Source organism: Stegostoma tigrinum, chromosome 30 (genome assembly GCF_030684315.1).
Source record: "Stegostoma tigrinum isolate sSteTig4 chromosome 30, sSteTig4.hap1, whole genome shotgun sequence".
In the NCBI taxonomy this organism is placed as follows: Eukaryota; Metazoa; Chordata; class Chondrichthyes; order Orectolobiformes; family Stegostomatidae; genus Stegostoma; species Stegostoma tigrinum.
The window spans coordinates 30,385,079-30,404,932 of NC_081383.1; the positions used below are offsets into that span (position 1 = coordinate 30,385,079).

General features: G+C 41.6%; 1 protein-coding gene across 2 annotated transcripts in view; it reads right to left on the reverse strand.

The window, feature by feature from the left end:
• tnfaip8l1 (tumor necrosis factor, alpha-induced protein 8-like 1) overlaps positions 1 to 18,935 on the reverse strand; it is a 56,330-nt gene extending 37,395 nt beyond the window's left edge. Inside the window, exon 1 of one of the 2 annotated variants that reach the window (XM_048560215.2) lies at positions 18,622 to 18,935. The gene's annotated coding sequence lies outside the window, so the exon portion shown is untranslated. Of the gene's footprint in view, positions 1 to 18,515 lie in introns of both variants that reach the window. The other variant, XM_059638551.1, reaches the window with a different exon arrangement.
• Between the last annotated feature and the right edge of the window lie 919 nt (positions 18,936 to 19,854).

Here is a 19,854-nt window from a genome sequence, read left to right on the forward strand (position 1 = left end):
CCAGGGTTAAAAATTTCAAAGCAAGTAAAAGTGACAGTAAGACCAGGAAATAAGCCTTCAAAAAAAAACTTTGAGTTATCGTTCTGTGAATCTCACCGAAGTTTAGACATGTGAAAAAAGTCAGCTCTGCTTTGATAAATGCTAATTTTGTACAGCTGCCATTAACCAGTTTCATCCTGACAGAGTTTTGTTCATGTTTAAAGACATCTGACGACTCTGCAAGTCTCGTGGGATCCTAGCCAGATATCGTACATTCGACATGGTTAGCATTGGAATCCCATCAGTCTTCATTACACTCAGTGCAATGTATATTTGAATGGTGAAATGTAGCCTTTGTGGACTATAGACGATTGTTGTACCTCTGGTTTACTTAACCTCTTCAAATACAGCTTGGTTTTCATAACCTCTTCATTAATTAAATCAATACCCCAACACGCCGGTATTACTTCAAATCATTTAAAAAAAAAACAATCAATTCCAGTAGTTCTATTGTAACAAAACTATTAATAAGGAACATGTTTGGTTTTCAAACTTACATTAGCGATTACCTTTCAAACATGAAGTGCAAACACAACAACACTGCCATGGAAATTTAGTAATGCATAATTTTGTAACCATGTATTGCATGAAGTACAGCACAGCATGATCTCTCTGAAATACGCTAAAGCCTGTGGAGCCAAACTACATAAGTGATATTAATAATAAATGTTAAGACTTTGTTATAGTCTATCTATTATTAAATTGTACTGCTCGAGTTTCTTCATTTTCAGTCTGAACTCACATTCAAGATGCACTTATAGAGTCAGGGTGTTGTAGAACATGGAAACAGACCATTCGGCCCAACTCATCCATGCCCACCAGATATCCCAAATTAATCTAGTCCCATTTGCCAGCATTTGGCCTATGTCCCTCCAAACCTTCCTATTCATTTAGAAGGCATTTGGATGGGTTTATCTTGTCACTGTACCAGCCTCTACCACTTCTTCTGGCAGCTCATTCTGTACACACACCACCCTCTGTATGAAAACGTTACCCCTTAGGTCCCTTTTAAATCCTTCTTCTCTCGCCTTAAACCCATGCCCCCAGGGTTTGGACTCCCCCATCTGGGGATAAGACCTTAACTATTCACCCTATCCATGCCCTTCATGATTTTATAAACCTCTATAAGGTCACCCCTCATCCGGGTGCTCTGGTTTCCTCCCACAGTCCAAAGATGTGCAGGCTAGGTGAATTGGCCACGCTAAATTGCCCGTAGTGTTCAGAGGTGTGTGGGTCTGGGTGGGATGCTCCAAAGGGCAGTGTGGACTTGTTGGGACAGGCTGAAGGGCCTGTTTCTACACTGTAGGGAATTTAATCTAATCCTCTGATGATCCACGGGAAATAGCCCCAGCCTATTCACAGCTTCTCCCTACAGCTCAAACCCTCCAAGCCTGGCAACATCCTCGTAAATCTTTTCTGAACCCTTTGAAGTTTAATGACATCCTTCCTACAGCGTATTACAGCAGTGAAATATTTGGTTTCCTTCATACTTTTCATGGGTAGCCTGTCCTTTCTTCCTTGGGGAACCAGAAAAGCATATAGAGCAGACTTTTCCCGGTTTGATTTCTGGTTTGTACTGCATTCGTTTCAGATCCCACTTGGGCCGCAGGAGGGGAGCAATGATCGATAATGCCTTGAGCAGGTTACGGTAGTAGTGGTGGGAGTGGGGATGGTGGGGAATGAAAACAGGAAGTAGGCTACATTTAGAATGAGAGCCTTTCTCAAATTTGCAGTTGCAGTTGGAACAGTGCTTGGCTTCAGCCTTTCCCAGCAGTTAACTAGGCCACTAAAACTCATTATCTAAGTTATCTAGGTTACTTGGACAGAGACCCAAAGTACACAGAGTGTCCATGGTTCCCTGTTTCCCAGCACTTGTAAGCAAGGAAAGGCTGGGAAGAAGAGCAAGAAAGATTGGTCAATTGGGAGTAGCAGCTTGGTGACTCCCTACGTAAAAATCTTCCTTCAACATTTTGCTTCATGGAAAAGAATCCAAGATAGCAAGTACAGAAAAGAAGTAAACAGCCCCAAATATATTCTGCATAAAGGCAAAAGTTGGTTTCCTCCCAGTTCCGCCCAGTCAAATGTCTCAAAGTGTTTGGCATGGCCTACAAAGGCTACATCTAACAAGGCCAAAACAGACGGGAGGAAATCATAGGTCTTCCAGCAAGACAGAGAGAATGGTGGTATCTGTCGGGGGGGGAGAAAACACTGGAACATGTTTTTAGCCAAGGAGATAATAGCAGTCCTTAGCAATAGACCAATATGATCATAGATATCAATGTTTTAGAACATCTGACCTCTTTGGGTTGGAAACTTTTGGGTTGGGAAAGCAGGTGTGTGGGGAAAATAGCGGGTGGACAACATAACCCCTCGTTTTCTTTCTGCACGGACTCTAATTTTTTTCTGTGCATGAATGTTAACTTGGAGGGGATTCTTGTGCATGATGTGCACTGAAAGCTTCCAGCTGCTACACAGCCCTGAGGCTCACCGGGAATATTAATTGGTGTCAATCCAGTTACTCCAGCCATTGTCATGCTGACTAGTTGGGACCTCACACACAAATTATCACCAATTGAGCTTTAACCCAGTAATCTCACTCGAGAGATGAAGCTAATTCTTCTCATTCCTCAAACACGAATGGGACATCCCAGCATGAAACTGGACCACCTTGGAAGATGTCTATGTTGGAACAAAAAACAGAAGTTACTGGAAAAGCTCAGTAGGTCTGGCAGCATCTGCGAAGGAGAAAATAGTTAACGTTTCCGGTCCGGTGACCCTTCCTCAGAACAGATGTCTATCTGTTTGTCATTCTGAAATCAGAGTGTGCGTGTGAAGCTACAATCTGTCTTAGCTAGGGTGAGGTCAGGAAATATAACAGGCTCTCCATCCATGAATACTTTAAAATGACTGCTGTGGGGAAGTGCACAATGCTGCATCTTGGCAAAGGGCCATGATTCAGATTATATTAATGCAACTAAAGATTCTCAACTCTTCGCTGGTCACTGCAATCAAACCCTTTATAAAGCATCTCAATTATTTTCAAACTGTGCAGAACTGGAATTTCTCTGAAAGCCTGAGAGTTACAATGTTAACATTCACTGTTCCTCATGAAAAGACTAAACAGGCTGAGGCTCTTTTTCCTGGTGAAGAGAACGATGGGGCTAGAGATGGTTTTGTGGGGATGGGAATAACCCGGCTGAGGCCTTCAAAAATATGAAAGGATTTGACAGCATTGACCATGTGTAATGGAGTCCAAAGCCAGGGGTCATGATTGTAAGTAGTCACTAGTAAATTCAATGATAAACTCAAGAAGAAACCTTTTCACCCATACAATGGTTAGGATAAACAGAGTTAACGTTTCAGGTGGAAGGTCCCTACCTCAGAACTGATGGTAGCCAGGAAAATGGTGGTTTATATGCAAAAGATAGAATGGGGGTGGGGGAAGAGGGTAAATAGTGTAAATGGTAGGTAGAAATAGTGCCCGAAGAGAGAGAAGTTGGACAGACAAAGGGTGTAATAATCACAGACTGTGATAACAAGGTTGCTTGGGTACCCTGCAGCGTTATGGACTCAATATCAAGTTCAACAGCTTTAAGCTTGAGCTGTTCCATGTCTTTACCCTAATGCTCACATACCAGGTCCTGTTATCACAGTCTGCTATTATACACAACTTGTTGTTAGACACTAACAGTCCCCATTAATAGCTATTCATCTTCCCAGCTGGATCTTTATCCAATCCTTTGCTTGTCCAACTGTTCTTCTCTCACACACAACTCTCATATCGCACAGTTCTGAGGAAGGGTCACTGGACTCGAAACGTTAACTCTGGTTTTTTTCTTTACAGATGCTGCCAGACTTGCTGAGCTTTTCCAGCAACTTCTGTTTTGTTCTTGATTTAAAGTATCCACAGTTCTTTCAGTTTTTATTTGTTCTTCTCTCTCTTTGGGATCTATCGTTTACTCCTTACCCACTCGCCCCAACTTGATCTCCTGCAATAAACTGACATTTTCCTTGCTACCATCAGTTCTGAGGAAGGGTCATCGAACCTGAAACGTTAATTCTGCATCGTCTCCACAGACGCTGCCAGACCCTCAGCTTTTCCCCGCAATTCCTGTTTTTGTTTCTAATTTACAGCATCTGCAGTTCTTTCAGTTTTTAATTAGAATGAGGGCAAGGTTTGTGTGGAGAATTTACTCATTGAGCTAAATGTAAATTATGGCAAATACATGTTAAGAATAGCCATTTAGGGGAGAAACTCATATCTAAGGAACTGTACCCCATTATGAATCAGCACTTTTCAAAAAGAGAACTCCGAGCTATCACAACTGAGCTTCTCAACTCTCTGCTAGTCACTGCAATCAAATCCTTTACAAAGCATCACAATTATTCTCAAGTACTGCAGAACTGGAATCTCTCCGAAAGCCTGAGAGTTACAAAGCTTCTTCCTTCTTGTCAAGTGTCAAATAGTCTAAATACAACAGGCCACAAAGGATCAAACTCAATACTGAGCAAGGCTACAGGGAAATGGCTCTGATTAAACTGCAGTTCAACCCAAACTGGAAATAATAAACAAGAAAGGAAGAAAGAGTGTGTTGATGATTTATACACATCTGTCCACCCACAGTGAAGCAATTATCACAGCCGTAACGAGGTCCAACAAAGTTGATTACTGTTTGATGCTGATCCAGTTGGTGTTCAGCAGCAGCTTTATTTGCAGTTGCAATGTGTAAGTGTTCCTGGAAGGTTTAACATTCAGGCTGAAGTATGCCCTGCCAAGTTCGTAGTTACCTAGCAGCTTATGGGTAAATGTCCAGCAATTCAATTCTGGGTCTGTATTGAATTAGCTGCTTTTGTATTTGGCTGGCTAAGCGAAGGGATGGGAGGGGGTTTTCACAGGAGACTGGCCAGAGTCCTTGCTCCTGCTCACTGTCCAATTTCCCTTATTGCAAAATGAATGTGTGTGGGCAGCAGGAGAGGGCAACTATGGACTTGCCAGGAAGTCTCCTCCTAATTAAAGGTTAAAACCTAATCCTTAGGTTTTATTGGTAGAGGGATTGAGTTCCGGAGCTGTGATGTCATGCTGCAATTGTACAAAATGCTAGTGCAGCCTCACTTGGAATATTGCATGCAGTTCTGGTTGCCCCATTACAGGAAGGATGTGGAAGCATTGGAAAAAGGTGCAGAGGAGATTTACCAGGATGTTGCCTGGTCTGGAGCGTAGGTCCTATGAAGAATGGCTGAGGGTCTTGGGTCTGTTCTCATTGGAGAGAAGCAGGCTAAGAGGGGATTTAATAGAGGCGTACAAGATGATCAGAGGATTAGATAGGGTGGACAGTGAGAGTCTTTTTCCGACGATGATGACGTCAGCTTGTACGAGGGGGCATAGCTACAAATTGAGGGGTGATAGATTTAAGACAGATGTCAGAGGCAGGCTCTTTACTCAGAGAGTGGCAAGGGCATGGAACGCCCTGCCTGCCAATGTAGTTAACTCAGCCACATTAGGGGCATTTAAACAGTCCTTGGATAAGCAGATGGATGATGATGAGATAGTGTAGGGGGATGAGCTTAGATTAGTTCACAGGTCGGCGCAACATTGAGGGCCGAAGGGCCTGTTCTATGTTGTATTGTTCTATGTTCTATGTTCTATGTTCAAACTGCCTGTCAACACTGATAGGCAGAGAAAAGCAGCCAGTCAAGCATGTAAATCCCTGCCTGCGTCAGCAGCTTCAGGACCAGCAGAGAAAGTCGAACAGAGGAGCACAGGCAGGAGAATAGTTGGGTGCAAGAAGTAATGCTAGCTTTCCAGCTTGTATTTGCTTGTGGCAGTGCTCCAGAATTCCAGACGTTTATCTACAAGCACTTGCAATGAACTCTGCTTCACAAGGTTTACAATGGCTAGAAATTATCAACTGGCTCAATTATCAGATGCCAGGATAAATGCGAGACCAGCCACTATAAACAAGGCTAAATCCTGGAGCAAGATGTCACAGCTAGGTCACAGCCAAAAGTCAGGTGCCCAGCAACAGCAATTCTCATATTCTTATGATCTAATACAGCAAAACCTTGATGCAGCTTAGTGAAATAGGAATGCAAATATAACCCAATCAAAACCGGTTTCGATTTGCATTAAAGGCAGAAGTGCACCTATCTATCACTGAAAATTTTGCAATAGACCCACGATCTCCCATTTACATCCTTATATCTGGTCACATGTTTTGGCCACAGTTTTCTGTCAATATTTACCAGTCAATTTTGTCATGCCTGGGATGAAAAGCCTCAGTTATGAGAAGACACTGGTTCTGTTTTCCCTGGAACAGAGGAGACTAAGTGGGGGATCAGATTGATGTATCCAAAAATACGATACATCATGAGAATCTTTTCCCCAGGACAGAATAACAGTAGGCCGTTCAGCCCCTTGTGTCTACTCTCCTTTCAATAAGATTTCCGATTGCTAAGATGGCCTAACTCCATATGCTTAACTTGGGCTAATATCCTTTGATATCCTTGCTTAATAATAGTTCATCTCTTGGATTTAAATTTAACAATGGATTTAGCATCGACTGCCATTTGAGGAAGAGAGCTCCAAACCTCCGCTACTCTTTGCGTGTCTTTTTAATATCTCTTCTGAAAGTCTAAAAATTAAGGCCAGACCTATGTCCCCAGTTTGTAGGATCTTCATCCATTGGAAACAGTTTATCTCTATCTATCCAGTCTTTCCCTGTTAACATCCTAAAGGCCTCGACTAGATCACCCCTTGACTTTATAAAATAGTAGGGAATAAAGGTCTCATCTGTATAACCTCTCCTCATAACTTAACCTCCAAATTCCAGGTATCATTCTTGCAAACCTGCAGTGAATTCTCTCCAAAGCCAAAAAATTCTTCCCTAGGTGTGGTGCCCAGTCTGTCTACAACACACTAAGTAAGGTCTAACTAGGATTTTGTATAACTGCAGCACAATCCCTGCATCCCTATACTCCAGCCTTTTAGATATGAAGGCCAGCATTCCATTAGCCTTCTTGACTATTTTCTGTAACAGTTCATGGCATTTTAAAAGAGCTGTGTGCTTGAACGCCCAAATCTCTTTGGACATCCACGGTATTTAACTTTGAGCCTCTGAAAAGAAAAAATACCTTGGTCCATCGTTTTTTTTGGTCTGAAATAGATAAGCTTACACATGCTCATATTAAAATCTATCTGCCACAGCTCTGCCCATTCAGCTAATTTATCAGTATCCTGTAGTAATTTTATGCCACTGTCTATAATGCTGCCCAATTTTGTGTCATTAGCAAATTTGGATTTTTGACTTTTTATCCAAGTTGTTAATGAATATTCATATTCATGAGGTCCCAGCACAGATCCCTGCAGGGGTACCACTAGTCATATCCTGCCAACTTGAATACTCACACATTGGCAAGAAACAGAGTTTGAACACTCAACAAATTTACTATTCAGGTCAGTACTCTGCCTACAGTTCTATAGGCCTCTGCTTTAGCTGATGGTCTCTTGTATGGAACTTTATCAAAAGTCCATATAAACAACATCTATCAACTTACCTCTGTCCAACATTTTTGTCACCTCTTCAAAAATTTCTGAGAGGTTTATCAGGCATGACCTACCCTCAATGAATCCATATTGACTTTCCCTGATTAGCTGAAATTTTTTGAGGTGATCAGTTACCTTATCCCTGATTGTAGACTCCAACAATTTCCCTACCACAGGCATATCTAAGAACAGAGGGCTCAAGTTTAAGGCAAGGGCTAAGTGAGTTAGAGAAGATTGGAGGAAGATTTTTCACCTAGTGTGTGGTAGAAATATGAAAGGCATTGCCTGTGAGGGTGGAGAAAGTAGAGACTCTTGTAAAACTGAAGAAACACCTGGTCAGCACTTAATGTCAAGGTATATTGGGTTATTGATTAAATGCAGGTAAATGGGATTATCTTGATATTTGCTGGTTGGCATACACATGGTGGGCCGAAGGCCCTGTTTCTGTGCTGTATGACTCCATGACTCCATGGCACTGTCACAAAGTGATTGTAGGCTCTGACTGCCAGGTGGCAGTCTTGGGATGCTCCTTTGGTTTCCTAATTCCATTGCCATTTTGAAAATATAAAGAAATACAATTATCAGCTGACAGCGGACAAATTACTACTGTTTCTTTTCATTTTAGTTTGCCCAAAACCATAAAATGCAAGACGGTAATTTGAGGAAACATGAAACAGAAATTAAATGCGTACTGTACCAATAAGATACATCTATCTGGATTTAGTCCATGATTTTATGGGCAATTGCTGATGCCCAGAATCTAACCATGCCTGGAGGCTCCAAAGCGGAGACCTACACATTCAGCACTCAGATGCTGATTCGGTGCAATTTTTGTGGAGTGGTATCTGCAGCCTCCACACATATTTCTGCTTGAGTCTACTAACAACAGACAATGGCTTCCCTTACAGAATGCGAGGGAAGGTTGGCAGGTCCTCACTTGAGTCTCTGGTGGAGGCAGTGCCCCGTGTAGAGGGGATGGCTTTTGTTCACAAATCAGTGAGGGAATGGGGGAAAACGGCGTGGAATGAAAGCTGCAGAGTTAAGCAATATGCAAGACAATCAATGAGAGTCCACAACTAGGAGCATGGTACCCATGTCCCATCTCTAGTGTTGCAAATAATTACACCGTCACAAACTCAACACACTCCAACCATGATCTAAACAATCACAATGTCCTTTGGTTATTGACCTTTCTGCCAAGGGAAATATGTCCTTGCTATCCATTCTATTTAAACTTCTCATAATTTTATGCACAAGTACATCTTCCCTTAGCCTTTTCATTTTCAAGGAAACTAACCCCAGCCTATTCAACCTTTCCTCAAAGCTAAAATTCTCCATTTCTGGCAGCACTCTCTCAAATTTCCTCCCTAGTACAATCAAATCCTTCCTGTAATGTAGTGTCCAGACCTTCTGTATTTACAACTATTTCTAATTCCCTAAACTCTCAAATCATTCTCAAACTTGAGAGTGGCTGCTCACGTGATTCTTTTGATACTAGCCATGCATGCTGTACCCTAAACTCCTCTAAAATCGGGTCTTTTAATGTTCCCAGGAACAAGAAGCACCTTTTCTCTTCCAGGATATTTGGAAAGGAGGGACTGGGGCTAGTGCAAATGTGCAAGAAACCCAGAGTGGCTTCACACTGCTAAATAACAGCCCTGCTCAGGTGATGGCAGCAGCAGCTTTTGGTAGAAATACTGCCAGCACTGTCTTTACAAAGGCGTTTCTCATCCTCGGAAAGATCCCAGCTCCCATCTTTGTTCCAAAAAGAGATAAAGTGACGACTGTGAGCGATTGCATTTTGCCTGTGTCTGTGTCATCAATAAGACATGCTGGCACTATTGAACACCAATGACATCACAGATGCCACCTCGCTGGGGGTAAAGCTGTGATGACAGTCCTGTGGGAGAGAGGGGCAGATTTCTTTGTTTTGTGTTCGGGGTTGACATTAAATGAAAATTCCAACCCTACACTGTGCGGTGAACTGTCACCAGACAATGATATTCCTTGGATTGGCCAAGAGCATGCTCACCTGTCCAATTAAGGACAATGAACAGGATATTGAAGCTATAGAGCCATATAAGAAATCCTCCAGCTCAGAAAAAGCTGTATTCTGCCATTGAGGTAGGAGTTATCTGCCATATTGGAATATTTCTCAGCAACTTTTAAAACCTTTACATTACAAAACACCAGCGGTGGTACGCCGACTATCATTGGGGGGTGAGGGGTGGTCAGCAGCCGAGTCTGTCACCACAGCACGGGAAGGCCCAAAACCCTGGAGTGCTGGTCTGACACTGGGAGGTCACCTTCAGCCATCTGGTTTGCCCCCAGGCTGCAGAGAGGCTGCAGGCCATCCTCTGTTAGTAGGCCTTAAAAAGGGACTATTCGCTTGGCTCGGGTGGCCACCCGCTGCTTGTACTTCCGGAAAGATGGCCCAGGGTTGATGCAGGATTTGTTCAGTGTAAGGGTGTGGGGGATCCTGCAGCACATGTCCTGATGTCCACCCTTGTACATGCTGTCAAATGGGGGATGAAAAGGCTACACAAAGAGTCAGGTTAAGACCTTGTGGAACCAGGCTTAAGATGGCTAATGGATTTGACAAACCAGACAACCTGTCTGTAGGTTGGGGGCTGCAGGGTAAGGTGGGGTCCACTTCTGACTTGGCCAGTCGGCCTAATGTGCAGTCTCCAACCAGGAAATCTGACGCATTCGTGTCAGCAACCTGTAGAAGTCAATTTGGTAGAACAACAATAAGACTTCAAACTGCAGACATCACTGCTTCCATCAAATGCCAAGATGCTGGCAAGAAATGGCAGAGTACTGCAACAGAAGCTCAGGCAGCTATCCCTATAGCTTCAGGTCAAAAGGAGTTTGCAGAGTATCTCAGATTCCCAGAGATCTCTGCTCCATTAGATCACTGGACATGCTGACAAAATGTTCCCAGGTCGTGAAATTAGAATCATGGATCAGGACCCTAGAAATATTTCTCTCTATCTCTCTCTGTGGATGACAGCATTCCTCCTCCTTCCACTCTCGCTACACTGCGGCTCTTTCAGTTCCTGGCCAAACTATCTTGAAGCACCTACAGGATAGCCAATGGAAAAATGTTGCAAAGTAAAAGGTAAAAGTGTCCTTAGATGCATTGAGAACTAGAAAAATAGGATTTGGGAAGTGTTAGAATTGGTAATTCTACTCTTGTCTTATTCTTCTGGAAGGGATAGAAAGGATCGATTGTTGTTGGATTTTCAGTAACACATGTGGCAACAGTGCTCTGAAGTCTGATGGATGAGGTTATTTCTCCAAAGCAGTTTATAATCAGATAGGTGTTCTACCAGGTATGGACTGTCTTCCTGAAACCCTCTGGTCTTCTTCTGGCTCACCCCATCTTTCTCTTTTGCCTCCTGATGTTTGATCCTCTGAAAGCATTACAGGTTGGAATGGCTGATTTCTCAATTGCCAGATTGTGGAATAGCCAGCAAGTCACGAGGAATCTGGAGCCTTCCAGTCCTCCTCTTCTACCCACTCCTCCAGCAGCTAATACCTCCTCTAGGCCAAAGTGAATCCCTCACAAAATTCATATGGCCAGGTATTCTCTTTTTCCTGGTCAGTGCAATATGGTTTTCACTAAGGTACATCACTCAATCATTTTAAGTGATGTCCTCATGAGTTTCCACAACAGATGTTGCTCTGTATTGGTGAAATCTTAACAAAATATCCCAGAAGTCTGAATGTGTATCCAAATTCTTTTCCCAACATTGACAATCTCAATCAGCAAGAGAAAGCTGTATCTGGCTCACGATCCACGCCAATGTTGTATTTCACTCCTATTTATCTGTCAAGGTCCGTGATTGCAGAACCAGCCCCACAAATGGTAGGCAGCCTCTTTAGCAGGCACTTGAAGTCAATTCAATTGGTAATCAGAGGCTTAATTATCCCCATTCTGAGCGCTCAGTTAATTTCCTCCACCAAGTTAGCATTATGTTTTCAAAGATAACTATTCAGGCAACTCAAATTTCCACCTTGACCACCCAAGAAGTTTAAATGACAGTGCTTAAATGGCAGGCACTAAATGCCATGATTAGGAAAATAGCCCCCGTGGGGTGTGCTTGTATATGCCAACACTTTAGTCTGAAATCAAAATAATCAGATCACTGAGAAGTTACGACAAGGAAGTTTGCCGGTCCATCAATTTATAATATCCACGTGGACAGTAAACGTTGATCATATATTGCTATGTTCCCTTTCCCTTCAACGAGCAACAAAACCATTTTTAAAATGATGACATGGTCTCAACTTTAACCATGGACCCAAAAATGTATTTCATGACCTCTTAACATTGTGCGATAACAATATTCTCCAGCTTCCTGCCCTAGACATATTACATTTAGTTTTGTACCTATGTCACCTTAAACAAGATGCCTCAATTAGCAGTCAAACTGTATTTCTACTTCCTGCATCCCAACCCTTCACTATTTAAACAACTCTGTTATATCTCATCTTTTAACTTCTTGCGTTCTAAAGACGTCAACATTTTATTACAGTGTGACAGATGTGGGTGATATAACATTAGTGATAACAGTGTCTTTGCTAGTTCTTTCACGCTAATTTTGCTGAGCCAATGGCAATTAAGTAATTGGATGCAGACCCCTCGTTACTTTTTCACTGCAACAGTGAAAACCTACATTTCCTTCAATCTTGTTCTCTGGCCAGGGTGTGGCAGCTTTTTCTTGTGCAGGGGAGTACAGTTACAATGCCTCACTGCCACTGTGTTAAAATATAAAGGCTCCTTCGGGTTTGTAACCCTGTCATTACACACAAAACATGCATTTGCATTTTTCACAAATGACTCGGCGCAATGTGGCACAGGATAGTAAAATACATGTCAGTGGAATGTCAGTAATTTTGCTTCATTTTATTGATATAAATCATCCTAGAACAGTCCGAGGTTATGAAGGCCCCGTATACAGGTAAATGTAAATCTTCTTTTATCAGTGACCTCCTTTGTTGAAATAATTGTCTTTTGGTACAAACAGCTGACTCTACCAAATACCAATGAGAACTGTGGAACTTCATTTCCTTAAATGTTGTGAGGCCAGCATAGTTGCCCAAAAGACACTTCATCCCAAAACTAATGAAACCTGACAAACATAAGGTGGCATCACTACTTTTCAGTAATTGTTCAGCCTAAGCCATCTCAGTGTTGCTGCTGATACAATGACTTTTCTCTACTGTGTAAATGTAGCATGCCCAAAGCAGGAAGAGTAAGGGCATAAGTGGATGTGATGCCTAGCGGCATAATCACTCAAGTATTAATTCACAGACTCAGATAACGTTCTGTGGACTTGGGTTTGAATATCACCACAGCCATTGGTGGAATGTGAGTTCAATGTCTGACAATTGCCAGAAAAACCCATCCGGATCACTAATACCCTTTTGGAAAGGAAACTGTTGTCCTTACCTGAGATAACAAAGTGTGGAGCTGGATGAAGACAGCAGGCCAAGCAGCATCTTAGGAGCACAAAAGCTGACAGGGTCTAGGCCCGAAACATCAGCTTTTGTGCTCTTAAGATGCTGCTTGGCCTGCTGTGTTCATCCAGCTCCACACTTTGTTATCTCAGATTCTTCAGCTTCTGCAGATCCCACTATCTCTGTTGTCCTTACCTGGTTTGGCCTACATGTGACTCCTGACCCACAGCAATGTGGCTGACTCTTAATTGCATGAAAAGCAGTTAGGCATGGACCATAAATACTGGCCTCCCCAGTTATGCCCATATCCTGTGGATGAATTAAAAAGAAATGTGGAATCACATGGCAGTTACAAATTCATTTCACTCAACTTGGTTCACCCATCCAGGAATATCTTTCAGTTGTTTATTTTGAGATCAGCTAGGGAATGGCTCTTAAGTTATTAAATAATATTCCAGTTTTCTTCACCACTCTTCTACCTGAAATTCAATCCTACAAATTGATTCCCATGATGTGGTGAGGGATTATGAATTCTATGGTGAGTAATTAATTTCCCTGCCCCCTCGAAAGACCATTCAACATCTACAAGGAATACTTAGCACCAGCATGAATTTAAGCACCTCTCCAACAACACAAGTAATATTCATTCCACAAAAGCATCCATCAATGACCATTCACAAGAGAGAACATTGTCCTTGCTGTTCAGTAGCATTGCATTTGGAATGCCAATAGCCGATGCATGGAAACACCATTTCTCAGTGTGCCTCTATCCTGAAATGGAACGTTATCAACACTCCCTCTTAATTAAATCCTAGAGCTCCCTTCTTAATAACACTGCAGGTTGTCACTATAACACATAAATGTCAAAAGTTCAATAGGGCAGCAAAGGTAAATAGGGGTGGACAACATATAGTGGCCTTGACAGCAATGTTGGCATCTCAAGAAATGCAAAATCAGATTGTGTATGAAGAATTTGCTGATTATCCAATGCTTACTACCATATTTTGAGAGTTAGAGCTTGTGTCTTTTTGTCCTAATCTCAGTTTAATTAAAAATAATTGTCCGATGAACCTGCTCAGGGCCATGAATCAATATGTATTTTTTTAAGATAATCTTCAAAGCACCCATCTTCAGGGCTGATCCACTCAAGTTTATCATGATTTTTCTCATAATTTTGATGTGAGGCAGAAAACTCATGGTTCTTTAGCATCAGCATTACTCTCAGCTCTTTCAGTGCCTTTCACTGTGCGTGTGTGCACGCGTATTAGTTCCACAGTACAAACATACTGCTGAAGGTGCTCTATTTCAGTCCTAAACAAGACCATCATTGACCTCATCTTTAAGCACTTCTGCAGGTTCACCTGGCCCTATCTCAGTCGCCTGTATCAGCCCCATACTCCAGGTTATTACCCTCATCCCTGAGACATCGCATGCATTATTAACTCTAGCTCTGGTGATAGCAGGGCAATGATAAACTCTCTCAAAAAACTTTCCTTTGCTGCCCGAGCTTTCAAAGTGTTCTAAAATATCTTTTGCTTCAACTAAATTCACAAATTTGTCGTTTGAATCTACTCATCATTTAATTTTCTAGGCCCGAAACGTCAGCTTTTGTGCTCCTGAGATGCTGCTTGGCCTGCTGTGTTCATCCAGCCTCACATTTTATTATCTTGGAATTCTCCAGCATCTGCAGTTCCCATTATCTCATTTAATTTTCTTATTTGGCACCTATTTCCAATTATCAAAGGAAAGAAGCCAAGGCCTCTTTTCAATGACAGCAACTCTATATAAGCACAACTTTTTTTTAAATTGGAAAAACCCTTATATTAGAAATTGAAACTGGGAGGTTGACCTTTGGAGTGTATGGAGGTTGCTGGGAGCAGGGTAGGAGTTGGAATTTGCTGAAAACTACAAAATAGTTCCCTTTGCGCTGTGTTCTTAGTTACAATCACTTGGCTCGGTTCCAAAATTGTATCAGAACTAATAATGTAACCAGTTATTCTGCAACGCAAACTGTTAGGAACAGAAGAAGCACTGATTTCCACACATTGACTGTCTCCGGTTCTCGCTGTTACCCTAAAAGAAACTAGTCTCTATGATAAACTTTCAAAACAAGTCAGTGGATCTTGCTGGGACATCAAGCCAGGTAGTATGTATTTTATCATGGTCAGTTAGTTCATCATTCGAGATATCTTACTGGACACATCAGTCAATATGTGAATGCATGTGGGTCCACACTAACAGTGTGATGAATGCATTACAATTTTGTAGTAAATGTTCAACTATAGCCAAATAAGTGAAATACAAAACAAAACTTGCATGATGGGAAACTATTACTCATTTCAAAAATGTAGCAGGTAATTCCATTTTTGTCTAAATGGCTCCCTGATTAAATATACTTCCCAGGGCAATGCTGGACCATTCTCGGGGCAGTTAGCGATGGAATTAATGCCAGTGACACCCACGCTTCTTGAAGGAATTAATTAATGATAAATTCAGCTTTGATTCGTAGTTTGGATGAGAGTTCTGACTGTATCTCCAAGAGCAACTGTTGGCTACTGTGCCTTTGGACTACAGAAGGGAAAAACAAAGATTCTTGCTTCTTGATTCTTGCTTCTGTTCTGTATTAATGAGCCTGCTAGAAATGGACACTTGGGTGAAGATGGGAAGAGGTTCAGCTATAAAGTGATACCACTACAATCAAATAGCTCAGAGTGAGTAAATCACAGCACAAGGCAATGACTACAGTGTCAGGTGCCTCGGGGCATGTGTTGCCTTGCACTCCAGCAAAAAATCAGCATCTTCAAAGCAGAAGGTGTTAAAATTGGGGAAATTTCCAGCGATATGACAGGAGGAGTCATTTCTTGTGGATGACTAACAGGACAAATACAAATCTTCCCCAAATACTTTGCCTCACAGAAAAATATCCAACATGCAGGGTACAAAGGGGACCTATCAAAAGGCAGCTTTCACATGGGCAAAAAGAAGTTGGCTCCGTTCCAGAAAAAATCTGTATAAAATCATGTCGTTTAGCATAGCCTACAAAGCTGACATTAACAGAACAAAGGAAAAGAGAGCTGGGAAGAAATTAAGAAAAATAAAACACCATCAAAAATAAAAATACAGCACCAGTGGAGAAGAACCTCACATCTGATTTCCAATAGCATTGGCTGACCTTGGCCAGGGCTGTAACTGAACAACTGCCATCAGGTTCTGTGGCGTGAGCCAGCGTAAAGAGGCAGAGAAAAGAAATCAGTTCATGCTAGTGACTGCATGAATGTGGATATCAAATGAAGACAAGGGGTTGGTCTGGCTGTCATACCCTGAACAAGCCTGCAAGTCAAGGTCCAGTCTAACATGCGAAGATTGAATGCTCAGCCTAAGCAGGATGATGATGACAGGATGATGATGACAGAAGATGATGACCTGTGCCCCAGCAAAGGTAAGCACCTTTAGAATGAGAAAAATATAAATGCAACTTTCTCTCATCAGTAGATCTTCCTGTCCAGTTCTGAGTCAGAAGGTTTTGGGTTCAAGCTCCACCCGAGAGTGTAAGTGTAATACAGAAAAAGGGCTACATGACGACAGATACCATTTTTTGAATGAGACATTAAATGGAGGTTCTGCCTCTTTCATTACGAGCCAGTGTTTAGACTCTTATTGAGAGGCACACAGAAAACTCCATCCACCTCATGGCCTAATTCCTTGGCAAAACTGGGAGATGACAAAGTCTAAACAATGTGCACCATCTGACCTAAAAGTTGGATTGGTTACATTTTCAATATAACTCATCACAAATGACTCAGAAATAAACTTTGTTAGAGAAATAATGTTTCTTTGGTTGAAAAAAAAACTACGACAAGAATTAGTGCAAGATATCAATCTCTTTACAATAGACAAGCTTGAAACAACAGTTACAAATTTTCTTTTACTTGGAATGTGAACAATTGAAATAGTTTGAGTCTTTATGGCTTAGCAACTGACTTATATAACATTAACACTACATCCGTCTACATTTCCTCCCATTCTGAAGTCATGTATACTATCCATTCCAGTTACCTTTGACAATTTACAAACAAAAAAAACCCAGAAAATGTGCAGCAGCATCCAGGAGAGAAAAACTGAGTTAGCATTTTGAGGCCAATGACACTATGACTGGGTCACTGGAGTCAAAACTTTTCTTTCCATAGTGCTGACAGTCTTGTTGATTTTCTTCAGCCCTTTGTTTTTGTTTCAGAATTCCAGCATCCGCAGTTTTTTTTCAGTTTTCCTTTAGCACTTCCCATTCTGTTTTGTGTCAGCATAGAGGAGAGAACTACTTCCTGAACTATAAGGGTTCCAAGTCAGGAAAACGTATTTGCCAGTGAGCTTCTAAAGAGTGTAGCGTATATTTTCAGAGATAATAGGAACTGCAGATACTGTACAATCTGAGATAACAAGGGTATAGAGCTGGATGAACACAGTTCTCCTCTGATGCTGCCTGGCCTGCTGTGTCCATCCAGCTATGCACCTTGTTATCTCAAAGTATATTTCCACATTAGTTCTGAAAATTTCATAAGTTTAGAGGGTTCACATATTTCTAAGCACTGACTCCATTTTATAAAAAAACGAATCATATAATACATCTCAAGATCCCATTTAGTATCCAGCGCTACCTCAGTGAAATGCTAGTAGTTTGAGGATATCAGCCACCTGAGCAGGAGGAACGGTGGCGCAGGTGAACCTGTAAGGCTGGCTAAAGAGATAGCAAGAACTGCAGATGCTGGAAGTCCCAGTGTGGAGCTGTAGGAACACAGCTGGTCCGACACAGAGGAGCAGGAAAGTCGATGTTTCGGGTCGGGACCCTTCATCAGGACTGAAGTTTGTTACTATCGCCATGGAAACTACTCCACTCCCGCCCTCTGCTTCTGAGAGCTCTTGATTGGTGTAATTGAGCACTTGGTCGCCTCTGACTGGCTCCGTTACACGTCACGTTAACTTGATACATTGCGAATGGAATGAAATTGACATTACGATTGGCAACAATTCCCCAGAAAAAAAACAGGTTTCGTTCCAGGGCCAGCGGAACGCATTCTCTGCTAAATTACAACAGACAATTATATCAAAAAAAGTTCTAACTTGTTCTGTTAACTCCAGGTTTTACTGAGTTCCCTTTAAAAACGAAAATTGACCTTTCTCTCTATGGTGTATATTTATGGAGGAAAGCGAATCGTTCCGTAGAAATACTCTTGTAAAACGAGACCGAAAAATAGACAAATATCAGTAACGCGTTAGATCAAGGGTTTCCGCAAGTGAATTTTTGAAAAACTGGTTATTCTAAGTGAGCAATGGAAGAAGACAGAATCCTCCGCATGGGTTGATGTGAAATTTAAAGGGGTCTAAACCGAGCTATATTCAAGGACCAAACTACCAGTTTAAGGTATACATTCGCTTGTATTCATAATAGTTGTCATGTAGAGATTATACGCACCTTCATTGATTCCTTCTGTCACGCTATTTTCTCTCTATATATTTATCTACATAAATGTTTCTTTGTTTCTTTCTTCTGTTTATTTCGCTAAAATCATTCTTTTTACCTGTTTTCCTTAAACCGCGAACTTTTGATCCGGCTCCCTGCGAATTCCTCAACTTTTTTTGTTGCACCAGTGGAGGGGGCGGAGGAAAGAGAGGAAAAAGAAACCTTCTCGTTTCCACGCGTTTAAAAAGCTGTAAGTTCGCAGCAGACTCCAGGGTTTGAAGGGTGAATCATTCACTAAATCAACAGCCGACGACCGGCGGTGCACAGAAACTGAACCCCCTTGTTAGCCGAGGTTGAAACTTGACTCCAGCAGAGAGAGAGAGAAAAAAGTTTCAAATTTGTAAGGAACTGTCATGTCCACACGGCTAAGGGGTGTTGTTGATTGACATTCAATGTGACCAATCCAGATGCACAGTGTGGCACGCAGCGAGCAATAGAATTGAACGAGGGCGGGCACTGAGCTGTCTGAAGAGGCCAAGTTTCAATGTTAACAGTTTATTTTTCTTTCTGTACACTTCCTTTCTCCAGCCCATCCCCACTTAAACGCTTCAGTCCCTATGCACCAAACTCAGGCAGCTTTGTTGGGGCGAACAATTTCTGAATGAATGTTGCAAAAAATATTTGCACATCTTGTTCTTTTCCTTCCAAACCATGATCAGATTTTTCCTGTTTCCCATTTATTGTTTTAGCATACTTATTTATTCAAGGGAAAACATACAATACTGCAGTAATGAACATTTCCACACAGTGACAAGTATCCTTACAGTTGAATTAGGGAGCCGCATCTGTTTGTTACACTCGGCAAACTTGCTCACAACCCAGTGAACATTTAGACTTGTTGAAAATAATGTCAAATACAATTAAACTATTTGGAGGTTGATTGTTGTTTGGTTATATAATTCAAAAGTGATTTAAGAACTATATTGCCAAGTGTATGTGTACATGTAGGGCACATCGCCCACTATTCTGCTACATTCAGTATTGGGAATTAACTGTGTATGATTAAGTAATAAACGGTGAGAAGGAAGATGTTCTGAATGTAATACACACTGGATCTAATATATACTGGACGTAAGATATCTAAAATCTAAGGTATACTGAATGTAAGATTTATAAGAATGTAAGGTACACTGGATGTAATATGAATAGGATGTAAGATATACGGGATGTAAAACTTATTGGATGAAACTTCCAAGATCTGAATTATAATATTACAGAAATTTGGCACCTGCAAGTTTTAAAACCTACCATTCCACACAGTCACATATTAGAGGCATTGGCTAATTGGGAT